The sequence below is a fragment of the Panthera tigris genome, chromosome A3 (genome assembly GCF_018350195.1).
Source record: "Panthera tigris isolate Pti1 chromosome A3, P.tigris_Pti1_mat1.1, whole genome shotgun sequence".
NCBI classification, from domain to species: domain Eukaryota; kingdom Metazoa; phylum Chordata; class Mammalia; order Carnivora; family Felidae; genus Panthera; species Panthera tigris.
Window position 1 is genome coordinate 5,758,831 of NC_056662.1, and position 14,676 is coordinate 5,773,506.

Here is a 14,676-nt window from a genome sequence, read left to right on the forward strand (position 1 = left end):
GGGAAGGCGGACAGTAGGGGAAGGGGGCCAGAGAGGACCATGGGCAAAGGCATGCCGCGCCTTGGGGGCCCGGTGAGAATTTTGATCCCCGTTCTAAGAGCAATAGTGAGGTAGGGATTGGAATGATCAGAATGACATAGTATCAGTGAAGCATTACAGTGTGTCAGTGGAGTATCAGCAGACAATGAGGGTGGGCCGTTCCATTATGGTCACTGTCTTCTGGGGCAAACCTGTCTCTTTCGCCACTGACCCAAGTAGCACATCTACCAGCTTTTTGATCCAGGCATCTGAGCGACTTTTCAATGTCAAGAGTGTATCCACTCATTCGCTCGCTCATTCCTTCATTCAAAATACCGGCCGAAGGGTGCCTGCAGGGCTCAGTTGGCTAAGGGTCCGGCTCAGGTCATGATCTTGTGGTTCATGGGTTCGACTGCGCTGACAGTGTGGAGCCTGCTTGGGATTCTCTCTCTGCCCCTCTCCACCCTGTTCGTGCTCTCTCTTCCTCAAAATAAATAAATGAACATTAAAAAAACAAAAATACCGGTTGAGGTCCCTTCACGCGTCCAGCACTGGTGAAGTCCAAGCAGGCGTCTCAGGATATAGAAGAGGCTCGAGAAACATTTGTTGGACAACAGAGTGAATCTCTCAAGAGCTTGCCAGCAGTGACGTTCTTGGATGTCGGCGGCTTCGTGTTGTGATGGCTTCAACCCATCACGTGTCGAAATTCCAGCTTTTACATTTTGTAAAAACAGTAACTTGTATAAAAAGATGTACACGTTAATTACAAAGGTGTAAATCCCACCATCTGTGATTTGTGTGATTTGAGATAAATTATTTCAAAGCTCTGGGCTTCAGCTTCTTGACTATATGAAGGGGAATAACAGAGGTGCCGGGGGGCGGGTGTGTGGGGCTCAGTCAGTGGAGCGTCTGACTCTTGGTTTCAGCTCAGGTCATGATCTCACGGTTCATGGGTGCGAGCCCCGCGTTGGGCTCCACGCTGATGGTGTGGAGCCTGCCTGGGATTCTCTCTCTCAGCCCCCCTCCCCCCCTCAAAATAAATAAACTTGAAGAAGAAGGGGGCTACAACTAACCGCAGCGCGTGCGGAAATGAGCTCAAGTGAGGCTAACGTCTCACACAGCACCTGATAGCGGAAAGCCCTCAGTGACACTCGCTCAGGTTATGCTCGCGAGCGAGTCGGCTGTGCACCCTCTCGGGCACTCGGATCCGGAATGGCTGAGAGAGGTGTGTCCGAGGGAGAGGGGGAGGAAAGGAAGATTTGACCACCTTGGTCTTTCCTCTCCCACCTTCCAAGGCAGGGGGGCCCTCGGTGCCAGCTCCGAGCACAGAAGCCAGCAGATCTCTCTGGGTGGCCAGCGGGGACTGACCCGGGGCACGGCGGGTCCCATCTCTTGCTCGCCCGAGCCGACCTGCGAATAGCGAGACCTCTCCTAGCCCCGCTCCCCATCACCTACGTCAGAGTCACCCTCGGTGCACTGAGGTTCCTCTTGCAAAGTACAGGAGGGCCCTTTCCAGGTCAGTGCGGTGGAATTTGAGCCCTGGAGCGGGGCTCTCCCCTTTCCAGAGTCAGCCCCCTCCCTGGTTTGTTTCCATCCGTCTCTCGGGAGCTCAGTCTCTGCCCTCCTCTGAGGGGCGCGATTACGGCCATCTTCATTTCAGTGTATCTTTCTTATTATATTGTTATTTTTAGATTACACCAGCCAATGCACCCTCACTTCAAAAATACCGAAACACGAATCTCAAAGTAAAGCCCTTTCCCTAGGAATGAGCAGTTTGCGAAAAATTCTTTAGGAAGTTTTGTGTATGTTGACAGTATTTTTTCAACAAACACGGGTAACGCTACGCATATTATTTCAGTCTTTTTTTTTTTTTTTTTTTTTTGCCTTTAAGCACATCTTAGACGTCATTCCAGATCGAGTCCTTCCTGTTTTAACAGCAGCAAAGAATCTGCCGTGGGGACGATCTATAGTATATTATTCCCTCCCCTACAGGTAGATATTGAGGGGTTTTCTAATTCTTCGCTATGACAAACACTGCAACCATGAATAGCCTTATGCCCATGTCGGAAAGCCCCGGAAAAATCATGAAGTTGAAAGCTGGAATTCGAATCTGAAAAGCAGAATCAGTGGGCCAACCAATAGTCATAACGGGAATCAAGCCCTTACTAGGTCGCAGGCATGGTTTAATGCTTTCTGTTTATTAATTAATTTAATCCTTACAGCGATCTCTGCAATGGTCACTCTCAGCCCCATTTCCAGGTATGGAAACTGAGGCACAGACAGGCCAGGAAATCGAGATCACAGCTGCTAAAAAGTGTGTTTTAAATTTTGGCCCATATTCCGTTACTGACCCCCAGAAAGACCATATCCAACTATTCTCCTGCCAGCTGACCCTTTTGCCCTGCTCTCTAACAAAAGCGGGTCATTGATAACTGTAGCCCACATTTACGGAAGGCTTCAGACGCGCTGTATGCAGGGCACCTGGGTGGCTCAGACTCTTGATTTCGGCTTGGGACATGGTCTCGTGGTTGGTGAGTTTGAGCCCCACGGCGGGCTCTGTGCTGAGACACCCAGGCGCCCCCAGAGGGCACTTTCGCCTCCAGGTAACGACCAGGGGAACCCCCAGGAGGTTTTCCATTGGGGGCAGTCACCTCTGTGCCCCTCCCCGTGCTCTGCCCCCCCCCCCCCCAACGGCACTCTGTCAACTCATCTGCTTTGCTTTGTGGCCCTGCCACCATCCACCTCCAGGTAAGGCCTGTCTGTCACTCACACCTTAGTGTCAATTGCTTTACTCAGCTAATTAGCTCAGCACCGGGCCAGACTTCCCCTAAGGCCTTAGCAGGAAGGAGACAGACTTACTTCTGAGGGAAGGTAGCCCAAGGCTGAGTGGGGGTGACCCAGCAAGGACCAGGAGACAAAGCCGCCTTCAGGGAGCCCGGGAGTGAGCTGGGAATAGGGGGGAGAGGGGTGGCTCCCTGGCCACTTAGAAGGAGTTGGGGCGGACCAGAGGAAGGTGCCAGACCCGGCCACTGCTTGCGGGAGGTGGGGGGCAATAACATGCCCCCCCCCCCAGTGGTCTGCGAAGCCCTCAGGTGACAAGGTCACTGCCTTCACCGCATCAGGGCGGCCTGTGTGGAGGCTGCCCCCACTGGAATGTGGCCCCGGCCCAGGGGGCCGGTTCTGTACGTCCAGCCACAGGTCCAGCTTCCCTGTGGCTTCTTCGAGTCTCTCCTTGGGCTCTGTCTTCACCCGCTCCCCACCTGCCCCCTTGGCACTCTCCTGGAGTGAAGACAGCAAACTTCGGGGCTAGAGGTGTCCCGAGAAGTGGCCGGGGATCCCCCGTCTGCACACCGAGCTCCAGACTGCTCAGCACGGTGGACCTGGGGCTGGCAGCTCTTCGCGGCTCGGGTCCCCGCTCGTGTCCCCACACATCCCACCCTACAGCACCCACGGGCCCATGCTTTCTGCTCTGCCCCCCGGAATACTTTTACCCCGGGAAGGTAGGGCCGCCCCTTCCCACGGCAACCCTTCTCTGCCTCCCCACTCACCCCGCAGCCATGGGAACGAGTAGGGATTTGCAAGAGATGCCCTTGTGCCCTGATTCCGTGAGACGCTAACTTTAGGGGAACCAGTTAGGGTTGTTCTGGAACCTTCTGCACTGTGTTTGTAATTCTGCCAGTCTGCAATGACTTCCAAAACGAAAAGTTAACAACAAAGGGACCCTTCCTCCCGACAGTCCTATTGGGCCCCACGTGTCCTGCGTGATGGGACCTTCCTCTTTATCTTGTGGGTCAAGGTCTGACCTTTGTCCACCCGCCAGCCCCGTGCGCCCCCATGAATACAATGCCTGGCCTGACGGGAAAGCCACTCAACGGACACACGTGTTGCCTCCCTGAACCTACCCCCCCCACCCCCCCGCCCTGCTTTAGGCTTCTCAGGACTTGATCACAGTCGGTTTGGCCCTTAACCTGCTGCTTAAAACCACTTGGCTAAATGTCTCTGCAGTAGGTCGAGTCCCCCCGAAGTCGCCGAAGATGTGTGCCCAGAGGCAGCCAGACAGGGGATGGAAGAAACCGAACCCAGGGGTGGTTTCAGACACGAAGCTGGGCTGGGCCCGATCCCACTGGAGGTTCTGGACTGTGGAGGACGCTCAAAACCTGGCCGGCCTCGAGGCGGGGGGCTGGGCTGACCAGCAAAGGCCACGCGCTCTGAAGAGAAGGGCAGGTGCGGGGCCCCGGGGTGCTGGGGAGGGGAGAGCAAGGCAGATGCCGGGGGACGGACAGGAAGGGAAGGTGAACAGGAACGTGCTGGTACCTGCAGGCGGGAGCCGGAGGCCCCGAGGATGGACTGGAGCCCGTCCCCTCTCGTTCTCTGGCTGCCTGGTTCTCGCTCCCTCTGGCGGCGGTGACAAGGGTGCCCCGCAGCGGCGAGGCCCAACACCTGCCTGGCCCAGGAGTCGGAGAAGCTGAAGGAGCAAGAGGGGAGGAGGAGGGTCAGTGACGGGCCTGGCATCGCGGAGGTGAGCCAGCCAGCAGGCGAGTGTCGGTCTCTCCGACCGCCCCCCGTGATGGGCTGACTGTGTCCCCGCCAAAGAGACGTTGAAGTCCTGTCCCCTCGGATGCCCGCTCGGTGATCGGAACAGGACAGGGACGTTTGGACGCAGACGTGTAGAAGGACGGCATGAAGGTGGCTCCAAGCCAGAGAGGCCTGGGGCCACCGGAAGCCGGAAGGGGGAAGAAGGATCCTCCCCTGAAGGCTTTGCAGGGGGCACAGCCCTGCCGACCCCTTGATTTTAGACTTTGAGCCCCAGCGCCGTGTGAGAATAACGTCCTGTCTTGTTTAGCCATCTAAGCTTTTGGTTCTTTCCAGAGGAGCTGTAGGAAACTACTCCAACTCCCTCCCACACCCCACAGAGAAGGGGGTGCCCCCGGCCTCTTAGATGAACGGTACCTCCTCAAGGAGCACAGCTGAGCCAGGCCCTGCCCTGGGGCGTCGGGTCCCTGGGCGTCCCTGTCCAGCCTCCAGCGGCCCATTCGCTCCGTGAGGTCAAGCCTCCCATCCTGCTCCTTCTCTCCAGCTGCCCCAGGCCTGGCCAAGTGCCCCGCACAGAGTGGGGCCTTTTACACCTGACAGAAGGGGGCGGAGGCCGGCAGGGAGAGAGATGTGACCATCGCAGCCTTGGTGGGCAGGAGAGGGGACCTCCTCTAGCCAGACCCTCACTGGTCGGCAGACGAGACCCCAGCTTTCCTTCCTTGCTCCTGAGGGACAGACAGCCCCAAACCCTGGCTGACCAGGCCCCTCCGAGTGTTAGTTTATCAGGACAATAATAATCTTCGGGGTGATTGACGGTTTGGAGGGATTACCAGTCTATAGTGGGGAAGCTGATAGGCATTTATTACCTACTTAACCATTTAAATCAAACAAACAAAAAAAAAAGCCTTGTTGCCCAAAAGGTGATGAATGTTTCTGGGGAGACACCCTATGAAAATGATTCATTAACATGACCAAGAACTGCCTGGCCTCTTGACACAGGGAAGAGGTCGGATGATCCCACAAGAGCAGTGCTCTTGGGGGCCTGAGAGAATTCGGGGGTTTGTTTCTTTCTGCTTGGGGTGGGGGCGTGGGGGGCGGACGTTCACAGGTTTCAGCCAGGGTGCTTTGTGGGATTTGGGGTTTTGTAAGAACCCTGACCCGTGTTCACCTCTGACAGCAAAGCTGCTCGCTGCTTTGTGAGGGAGTATTGCCTTGAAAGAATCCCAGCGGCTTCCCCAAAGTCTCCTCCTTCTAGAACCATCTATGGTTCAGGGGCCAGGTAAGGATGTCACGACGGTGCTGCCTGATGCGGCCAACATGGGATAGAGGATGCCAGAGGTTTGATGTGTGGAAACGGGGCGGACAGGGACCGTGGTGACGTGATGGGCAGCGGGGGCTGGGGAGTGGCCGGCTCAGGTGCTCCCTCCGCCACAGCCCCTCCCCACACCCTTGAGGAGGGGACTGCTCTCTGAGCCTCGGTTGCCTCGTCTGCTCATACTCAGACCTGGTTCCTCGGGGTTTTGCGAGGGTTCGTTGAGAATCAGAGCAAAATTCCTGAGTCTGTTCCCAAGCGGGGCTGAGCACAGCACCTGGCACAGAGGGAATGCCGCGCAAAGTCACGCTGGGGCTCCCTTCTGGCTACTTCGCCACAATTCCTGCCTCCCCAGAGACCCCCACCGAGCCCGTGCGCTCCAGGACAAGCCATCCCCAGCTTGTTGCCGTTTTCTAGAGTCACAGGTGACGCTTATGCCAAGTGCTCCCACGGCTTTCTCTCTGAAGCGCAGCCAGCCCGTGCAGGAGGCACTGGCCCGAGCCCCATTTTCCAGGCTAGGAAAACTGAGGCCCAGCGAGGGTTAAGTGCCTCACCCAAGATCACGTGGCCGCTAAGTGATGAGTGCTCAGACTGCACCCTAATCTGTCTGAACCTTTGTCTTTGGTATTTACAAATGTGTCTTGCCAGCTGGGAGAGGCCGGAAATGGGTGAATGTTTCTTAAGGAATCAGGTACCAGAATCTTTCCTTCCCTTTATCTCGTTGAATCACCATGGTGGCCCTTCAAAGTGGGTATTTTATTAGTCTTGATTTATAGCTGCTTGCTTATAGAGCGTTAGTCCTTTCAGTACAAAGAGTGACTTTGGGGAGGCAGGCGGTTTTCGAGGTAAAATCACATTTGGGTTCAGCCTCGCTATGGAGCTGTGTGACCCAGGAGCAGTTGCTTAACCTCTCTGTGCCGCAGTTTCTCCCCCGGTAATCCTGGCACCCGGCTCCTACGGCTGTTTGAGGCCCAGTGACTTTACATCTCCACAGAGGGCTCACGGCAGAGGCTTTGTCCTTGTTGCCTGTGATTATTGGGCCCCGATGGGCTGGGGTCTGGCAATGTCGGTCCCCTTGTCATTGCTCAGCGGGTAGCAGTGATAGGCGGGCTTCCACCACCGGAAACTGTCCACGCCTATCTGACCCACACTGAACACTACTGCCAACAACACCCCTCCCTTTCTCTCTCTTATTTGAAGATGAAGTTCATATTTCTACTATCTGCTCTAGGTGTGCCTGAGAAGGAAAAAAAAAAAAGTAATTTAAAAGCCTGGAATTCAAAACCCGCAAACCTTTGAAGCCACAGCCAGCTGAAAACATTGCAGTCAACTGTAGTCACTCATGTTTATCAGGGGGAGAAAAAAGGTTCACTCCAAACAAAAGCGCTCACCGGGGAGAGGGAAAATATGAGAAGTATTCGGTCCAACGCTTCATTTGCGCCGGATTGCACTTCTGAGCAGCTTAACCAGCAAGGCATTTCACCCACTGGGGGCTCAGCTGCTTTCCCCCCCGCCCCCACCCCAGGAAGTTATTAAGTTGAAAATAATTAAGGTTGCTAAGTGATTTCATGCCCGTGAAACCACTAGAAAGGAATCCCATCCCTGTTTAATTAAGAAATGAAGAAAGAAGAGAGAAGGAAGGATGAGAGGAAAAGGGGAGGAAGGAAGGAGGGAGGGAGGAAGAGAAGAAAAAGGAAGGGAGGAAGAAGGAAGGAAGGAAGGAAGGAAGGAAGGAAGGAAGGAAGGAAGGAAGGAAGGAGGAGGGGAAGGCGGGGGAGGGGAGAAAGGAAAGCCAGTGATACTCTCAGGGGGATGGGGCTCTTCTGGGGGCTCCCTAGGAACAGCTCTTCTTATCACAGAATGAGCTCATTTCCTGCTCAACTGGAAAGTGGTTCCTGCCGCAGCCTCCCCCCCCCGGTTGCCCCCACCCCTTCATGGCACCTCCTTGCTGCAAACAGGGGAGGACAAAGAGATTCGGAAGTTCTCGTGGCATATCCTGTGCCAGCTTCTGAAGACTCGAAGGGTCCCAGCTAGAACACTGAGCAGAAGTTCTGGATGCAGACTGGCTCCAGTGTTCCCCAGGTGGGTGGCCTCGGGAAAAGGCCCTGACTTTTTTGCCCGTCTAGGATTTCACTTATGTGCACAAGATCAGTAGTATGGTGGTCTTGCCTCTCTGCTTAGACCAAACCCTATGAAACTACTGTTTTTGTAGGTCAAAAATGGCCGAAGGTCAGTGATTCCGTGTGATGGTACCAGAATCAGCTAAAAAGAAGGAGTGTGGGAGTGTTTTGAAAATGGCTACATGTCGTACTGATGCGAGAGGCGAGCTAATTCTACAGGTAGTCACCGACCGTCGCCGAGGTGCTGGTGCTGGGCTGAGTCGGCACGTTAACGCGGACATCACTCAATCCTTGCAGCAACCCCAAGGACGGATGCAAGTAATCTTCATTCTGCGGATAAGGAAACTGAAGCTCGTGTGGCCAAAATCACGTACTCTAGGACATTTGCCTGGGATGTGTAGCAGCCCGGATTTGAACCCAGGCAGTCTGGCTTCAGAACCCAAGCTCTCTACCATTAATCAATCATCAGCTATTTAAGTCAATCTGTTCATTCATTCAAGAAATATTTATTAAAGTCTTTTTTTTTCTTTCTCACGGTTCTAGGCATTAAGAATACAGTGATAGGGAAGATAGAGTCCCCAATTCTATGGAGAGAGAAAGGTAACACATAGCAGATAAGGAAAAAGGATTATAGATAATGGTAGCAACAGGAAGGAAGATAAGAGGTGAGGTGGGGAGGGGAAGGCTATGATATCATGGAAAATCCATATTTGGTCTTCATCCCTAGTTCCTGGCACAGAGATCTTAAAACCTTTGGGATTTCCAGAGTGATAGGGGGTAATAGGAGCATCTTTTGTTATAACATTTGGTCTTTGCCTCTGGTTCCTGGTACAGAGGCCCTAAATCCTTTGGAATTTAGTGAGTGGTAGGAATGTCTTTTGTTCTAATGAGGTGATTCTTGGCAGGTCCCTAAATAGCTTCATGATGGGGGCTGGTCACCCGAAAGACTAAATCTTGATTAGAAACTTGGAACTTTCAGCCCCATCCCCCAATCCCAGGGGAGGGGCAGGAGATTGAGTTAACAATTAAAGGTGGTCATGCCTATGTGATGAAACCCCCCATACAAAACCCTAAACGATGATGTTCAGGTTGCTTCTGGTGAACACATCCACGTGTTGGGACCGGGATGAACCCCCATTCTGCAAGGACAGAGGCTCCTGGGTTCAGGATGCTTCCAGCCCTATGTACCTCTTCACTGGCTGTTCATTTGTATTGTGTTCTGGGAGAAGTTATAACAAATTGATGAACCTGAGGAGGGGGTGTCATGGGTGCTTCCCCCATCCTCCCCCTCCCCCCAGTTTATGGCTGGTCTGTTAGAAGTATGAGAGGCCCAGGTTACCTGATGCAATTGGTACCTGATGTTGGCACCGTCTTTTGGGGCTGAGCCCTTAACCTGGGGGGTCTGTGCTAACTCTAGGTAATATCAGAATTGAACTGAGTTGCAGGACACCCAACTGGTGTGCAAAGAATTAAAGTATTGGTTGGGGTAGGAAGAAACATACATTTGGAGGAGAAGCAAATCGTAGTTGGTGTCAGAAGTGGGATTTGTTAGCCTTGCCCTAGTTCACGGGAACATGTGATTTGAAAAGAGAATGGATGGAAGGCAGGGGATGAGAGGCTGTGGGTTTCTGGGTGGCCATGTGGTCACCCCTCAGACGGAGCAGCCACTGTACTGTAGTCAGTTATTAAAGATAAAAGTTAGCAACAGAATTCAGAGTTGGATCCAACTTTTGGCGAGTTGGTTCACTGAATGCATAAGGAAAAGCAAACTAATAAGAAAAAAGCAAAATATGTAACCCCTTGGTTACTGTTATCTGTAATAGCTAAACTGGAGTTAAAAGAAATGCTGAGTTGTACCTTGATGCTAGACAAAGCTCAGATTTCAGGCAGTCAGAGGTTGGCCATCCATAAAGGGGAAAAGAGTAACAGAGAATACCCCTAAACTCTGGTCACCAAGAAGGTAGTCCATGTGACAGAAGGAAAAAAACCAAGAAAGTATTGAAACCAGGGGGTATAGTGTGAAGGAGTCTCAGTTTGTAGATCAGTATCATCAGCTTCCTGAAGAATCTTTACTAAGATAGATTTTGAGGGGCATCTGGGTGTCTTCAGTTGGTTAAACATCCAACTTTGGCTCAGGTCATGATCTCATGGTCCATGAGTTCGAGCCCCATGTTGGGCTCTGTGCTGACAGCTTAGAGCCTGGAGCCTGCCGAATTCGGATTCTGCGTCTCCCTCTCTCTCTGCCCCTCCCCCACTCACTCTCTTTCTCTCTCTCTCTCTCTCTCTCTCTCTATCTCTCTCTGTCCCTCGATCTCGCTCTCTCTCTCTCAAAAATGAATAAACATTTTAAAAATTTAGAAAAATAAATAAATACAATGGATTTAAGTGACTAACTCGGGCACAGTAACCTTATGCTGCAGAGTGGAAGAGGCTATTCTGATGGGGCCGTCTGGGTGGTGACATTTGAGGAGGAGGCTGGGTGTCAGGAACATCTGGAATACAGTGAGGGTGGTAAAAGCAGCCAGAGGGTGGGGTAAATGTGGCCCGTGGGGCTTTGGGGGATGCTGGGGAGGAGGCCATGGCCACGGTCCAGGCACAGGTGGTGGTGGCCGGGATCCAGCAGCAGGCAGGGGAAGTGGGTAGAATCCAGATCCACCTTGAAGGGGGGAGTGGTAGGATCTGCTGGTGGATGAGACGTGCCAGGAAAAAGACAAGGCTGTTGGCTTTGTTACTCCCAAGTCCACAGCTACCGCATTGGGGAGAAAGGACTAGAAACCCAGGCTCCCGACATTGGTCAAATACTCTCTCTGTCATCCGTTCATTTGAAAGCATTTATTGAGTTCTTGCTGTGTGCCTGTGCTGGGCACTGAGACCCGCTGTGTGGCCAGGGAGCTTCCATTCTCGAGGGGAAGGCAGATGCCAATCACAAGGGTCTTAAGAGCCCATATCATCACATGGGTGCAGAGAAGCTGGGTGCCCTAAGGACACATGTCAGGGGACCTCACTCCTCCAGGCTTCTTGCCGAAGGACAAAGCTGGACCAGAAAGACGGCCAACGCCTCTCAGGGTCCAGGGAGCACGCCGAACAATTTATGACGGTGCTCTCATGCCACTTTGGTAAGAAACCTACAAGGAAGGGACTATTTTTATTCCCCTTTTGCAGATGAGACAACCCAAGGTTCCGTGGGAGGGGGTTGGTTGCCCAAGGTCACAGCTGGCAGAACCAAGATACAAACCCTGGGATTTGGATCCTAAGTTTCATCCAGTTCTCTCTTCAAAATCCTCTGGTATCAGCCCCTTCCCATTACTGCCTGGAGAAAAATAGACGTGATTAATAAATCACTATGTCAAGTAATAACCATGTTCTACCTCGAGACAGTCCCCTGTGATAGAAGCAGGTGTGTTTTTTTTTGGTGGGGGGGGGAGGGGGAAGCATAAGGGAAACTTGATGAAAGTCCAGAATTTTCCCCGTGAAGTCCACATGACCTTTAATTACTTACAGATTTAATAGAATATCACTCCACATGATTTATTCCACTGAAAGATTGATTAGTAATACAACTTGAATTGCAGTTCATCTCCCCATGCAATTTAAGATGATTTAGTGCCAAATAAAGACTAACCCCAAAGGCCTTGCTTCAAAGAGCCGCTGTCTCCCTTGTTGTTCTAACGCATTTGGGAGAAATTGTGAGCCCACTGGTCAGAAAGCAATTCGATCTTTCCTAGCCTTCAACTAAACGAGGATCCGGATCCTTCCAACCTTGACGGGGGTGCGGGCTTGATTGGGGTCTGGGTCACTTTCTTCTGGCCCCGGGTCTCTCAGCTTTGGCATCATGGACATTCGGTCTGGACCCACCTCTGTTGTGGGAAACCATGCTGGGTGTTGTAGGATATTGATTAACATGCCTGGCCCCCACCCACCAGATGCCACTAACACCGTCCCCAAGTTGTGAAAACTGTAAATGTCCCCAGACATCGCCACATGTCCCCCTGGGGGGCGCAGAACTGTCCCTGGCTGAGAACCACTGATCTACACCTCACTAAAGTGGGGAGCCAAAGCGTATTCTTTAGAAAAGTAAAGAGCAAACGAGCACACTTACAATCTCACTTGCGCGTGTACAGTTAAAAGCAGAGAAACTTGGCATCTGGGTTCCTCAGTTGGTTGAGATTCCTACTCTTGAGTTTGGCTCAGGTCATGATCCCGGGGTCATGGGATCGAGCCCCACCTTGGGCTCTGTGCTGAGTGTGGAGCCTGCTTGGGATTCTCTCTCTCCCTCTCTCTCTGTCTCTCTCTCTCTCTCCCTCTCCCTCCCTCCCTCTGCCCCTCTCCCCTGCTCACTCACACACCCCGTCTCCAAAACAAAAAGAAAAGGAAAGAGTACATTTATAAAAAGAAGTGGGGAAGCTTTCTCCAAGGGATACTTCGTTCCCTTTCATTTCCTTATCTCTTTGGTCCCCGTTGTTACATAGACAATACCCTTCGGATGCCTCCAGGGAGACCCTCGGGGGACGGACACTGTGGACCTTGGGTTTCACCAGAGGTGTTGAGCAGGACACTCTGTGCCCTGGCAGCGGCTGGTGGGTTTCTTCCCTTCCGCATTCTGGATCGTGCCTGAACCAAAGGGACTCCCCAGGCCTCCGGATGAAAAGCCAAGTGGTCAGAAATGTGGCTCCCTTAATGCAGTCTGAGTTCTCGGGCCAGAGGAACACACGTCGTTCCATTCAGCGGCTAGACTGCACCAGCTTCTGGGGTTTCAGCTTTGGGGAACCCCTGTCCCTCCAGGATGACTTCTGATGGCCCTGTGTGTGTGCACGCACGCGAGCCCGAACACGTTGCAAACACCAGTCATGGAAATTTCTGGGACAGTCCTGCTGTTGACACCCTCTCCCCTTTTCCATCTTAGACAACAAATAAAACAGCCCAGTTCTCCTCTGCGGCAGGACCACCAAGGCTGAGCAAAGGGCCGCCAGCCCCCTCCCGAGGGTCCCCCTGCAGTCTGTTCCACTCGCCTCTTTCAAGGACGTCTCAATGAGTGGCCTTGTTGAGACGTCCACTAAGGCCCAGACTAGAAGGGACCATTAAAAACAGTTTAATCGGAACAAAAGAAGTTCTGTTCTCATTGTCCCCCTGGTTGCAGTTTGGATGCGGCAGCTGAAAATGTATCTGCACCGAGCAACAAACCGGGATCCAGCCACGCTGCCGGGTTCACCCTCCGCAGAGATTTCTGGATGGATCCTTGGAGGAGATAATTTACAACTAAAGCAAAACACAAGGAGAAGCCTTTTTATTTGGCACAAATGTTTCCTATTAAAAGCCTTCGAAAGCCCCCGGTAACTGGAGCTCTTCCCCCAGCCCTGCACAAGCTCAAGGTGACCCTAGTAAGGCACACAGAATTCTGAAAGGAATTCTTGGTTTGGATGCTGATCCTGTGTGCGAGGAACAGTGTGGAATTGGACCGTGAAAAAGTATACGGAGGCACAAGCATGCGAACGAGGAGTGTCTTTGGGTTGATTTTAAATGCCCGTCTTGAAATCTTGGTGGTGAGCAATTTTCTGCCGCTGAGAAGCTCCAAACAGGCAGGGGCATTTGTGGTAAACCTCCAGAGCCTTCCGGAAACAGGGAGAATTGCCCCAAAGTGGAGCTTTCGGCGGGTCGTGCGGGATGGGAACTCGCGGGGCCAGTTCTCTGGGACATCAGGTAAGTTCGGTGCCATCTGTTGTTTGGGACGCACCGCCTCAAAGAGGCGATTTTAAATGCTTTGGTTCTATGGGGCGCCTGGGTGGCTCAGTCGGTTAAGCGGCCGACTTCGGCTCAGGTCATGATCTCGCGCTCCGTGAGTTCGAGCCCCGCATCGGGCTCTGTGCCGACAGCTCGGAGCCTGGAGCCTGTTTCGGATTCTGTGTCTCCCTCTCTCTGACCCTCCCCCGTTCATGCTTTGTCTCTCTCTGTCTCAAAAATAAAAACGTTAAAAAAAATTTTTTTTTTAAATGCTTTGGTTCTCTTTTTCATCCATTTTTCATTCTCATTTTCATTTAATTGAATTCTGGTTTTGATTTTAATTTAAGATTTTATGTACAGGCGAGCATGGAATTTCTAAGGACGACTCTGTTCAGAAGCTCATCTCATCCGACCCTTGGATTCCTGCTCCACGCTTCCAGAAGGGTGAGCCCGCCCGGTTGTGGGCCTTCTCTCGCTGTGCGGGGGTTTAACGCAGCTCGGCACCTTTCTCGTGCAGGCTCGCGAGCAGACGGAAACCAAAGGAGTCACAGGCACCAGTCTTACCGTTTTGGGACTCAACTTGGGGCAAAAGGTGACCGCTAAGGTCTGAGGCGGACCCTTGATGTGCAAACACCCAGGAACTAGCCAGAAAGCCGCAGGGCCACAGTTGGACCAAAACCCTTCTGCGTGATGTCGGATAAAAGCCGCAAAGAGAATTCGGTACTGGATCGGTGTCATCGCTGTTTTCCCCCCAGTGCCCAGCAGCCAGGGGTGCGCAGGGACCCGTCTTCCTTTGACCCCCGAGGAATTCCTGAGTAGGAATTACGAGGCTGCCGCGAGGACCGATGCCGGAGACTCGCCACCATTTTTCAAGTAATCATCCTACACCAGGCGCTTCATGGACCGTCTCTCTGAGTCTTCCAGGCAATGAGAGGGAGAAAAAAGGAGCGTGGCGACTCTGCCCATTTTGCAGAC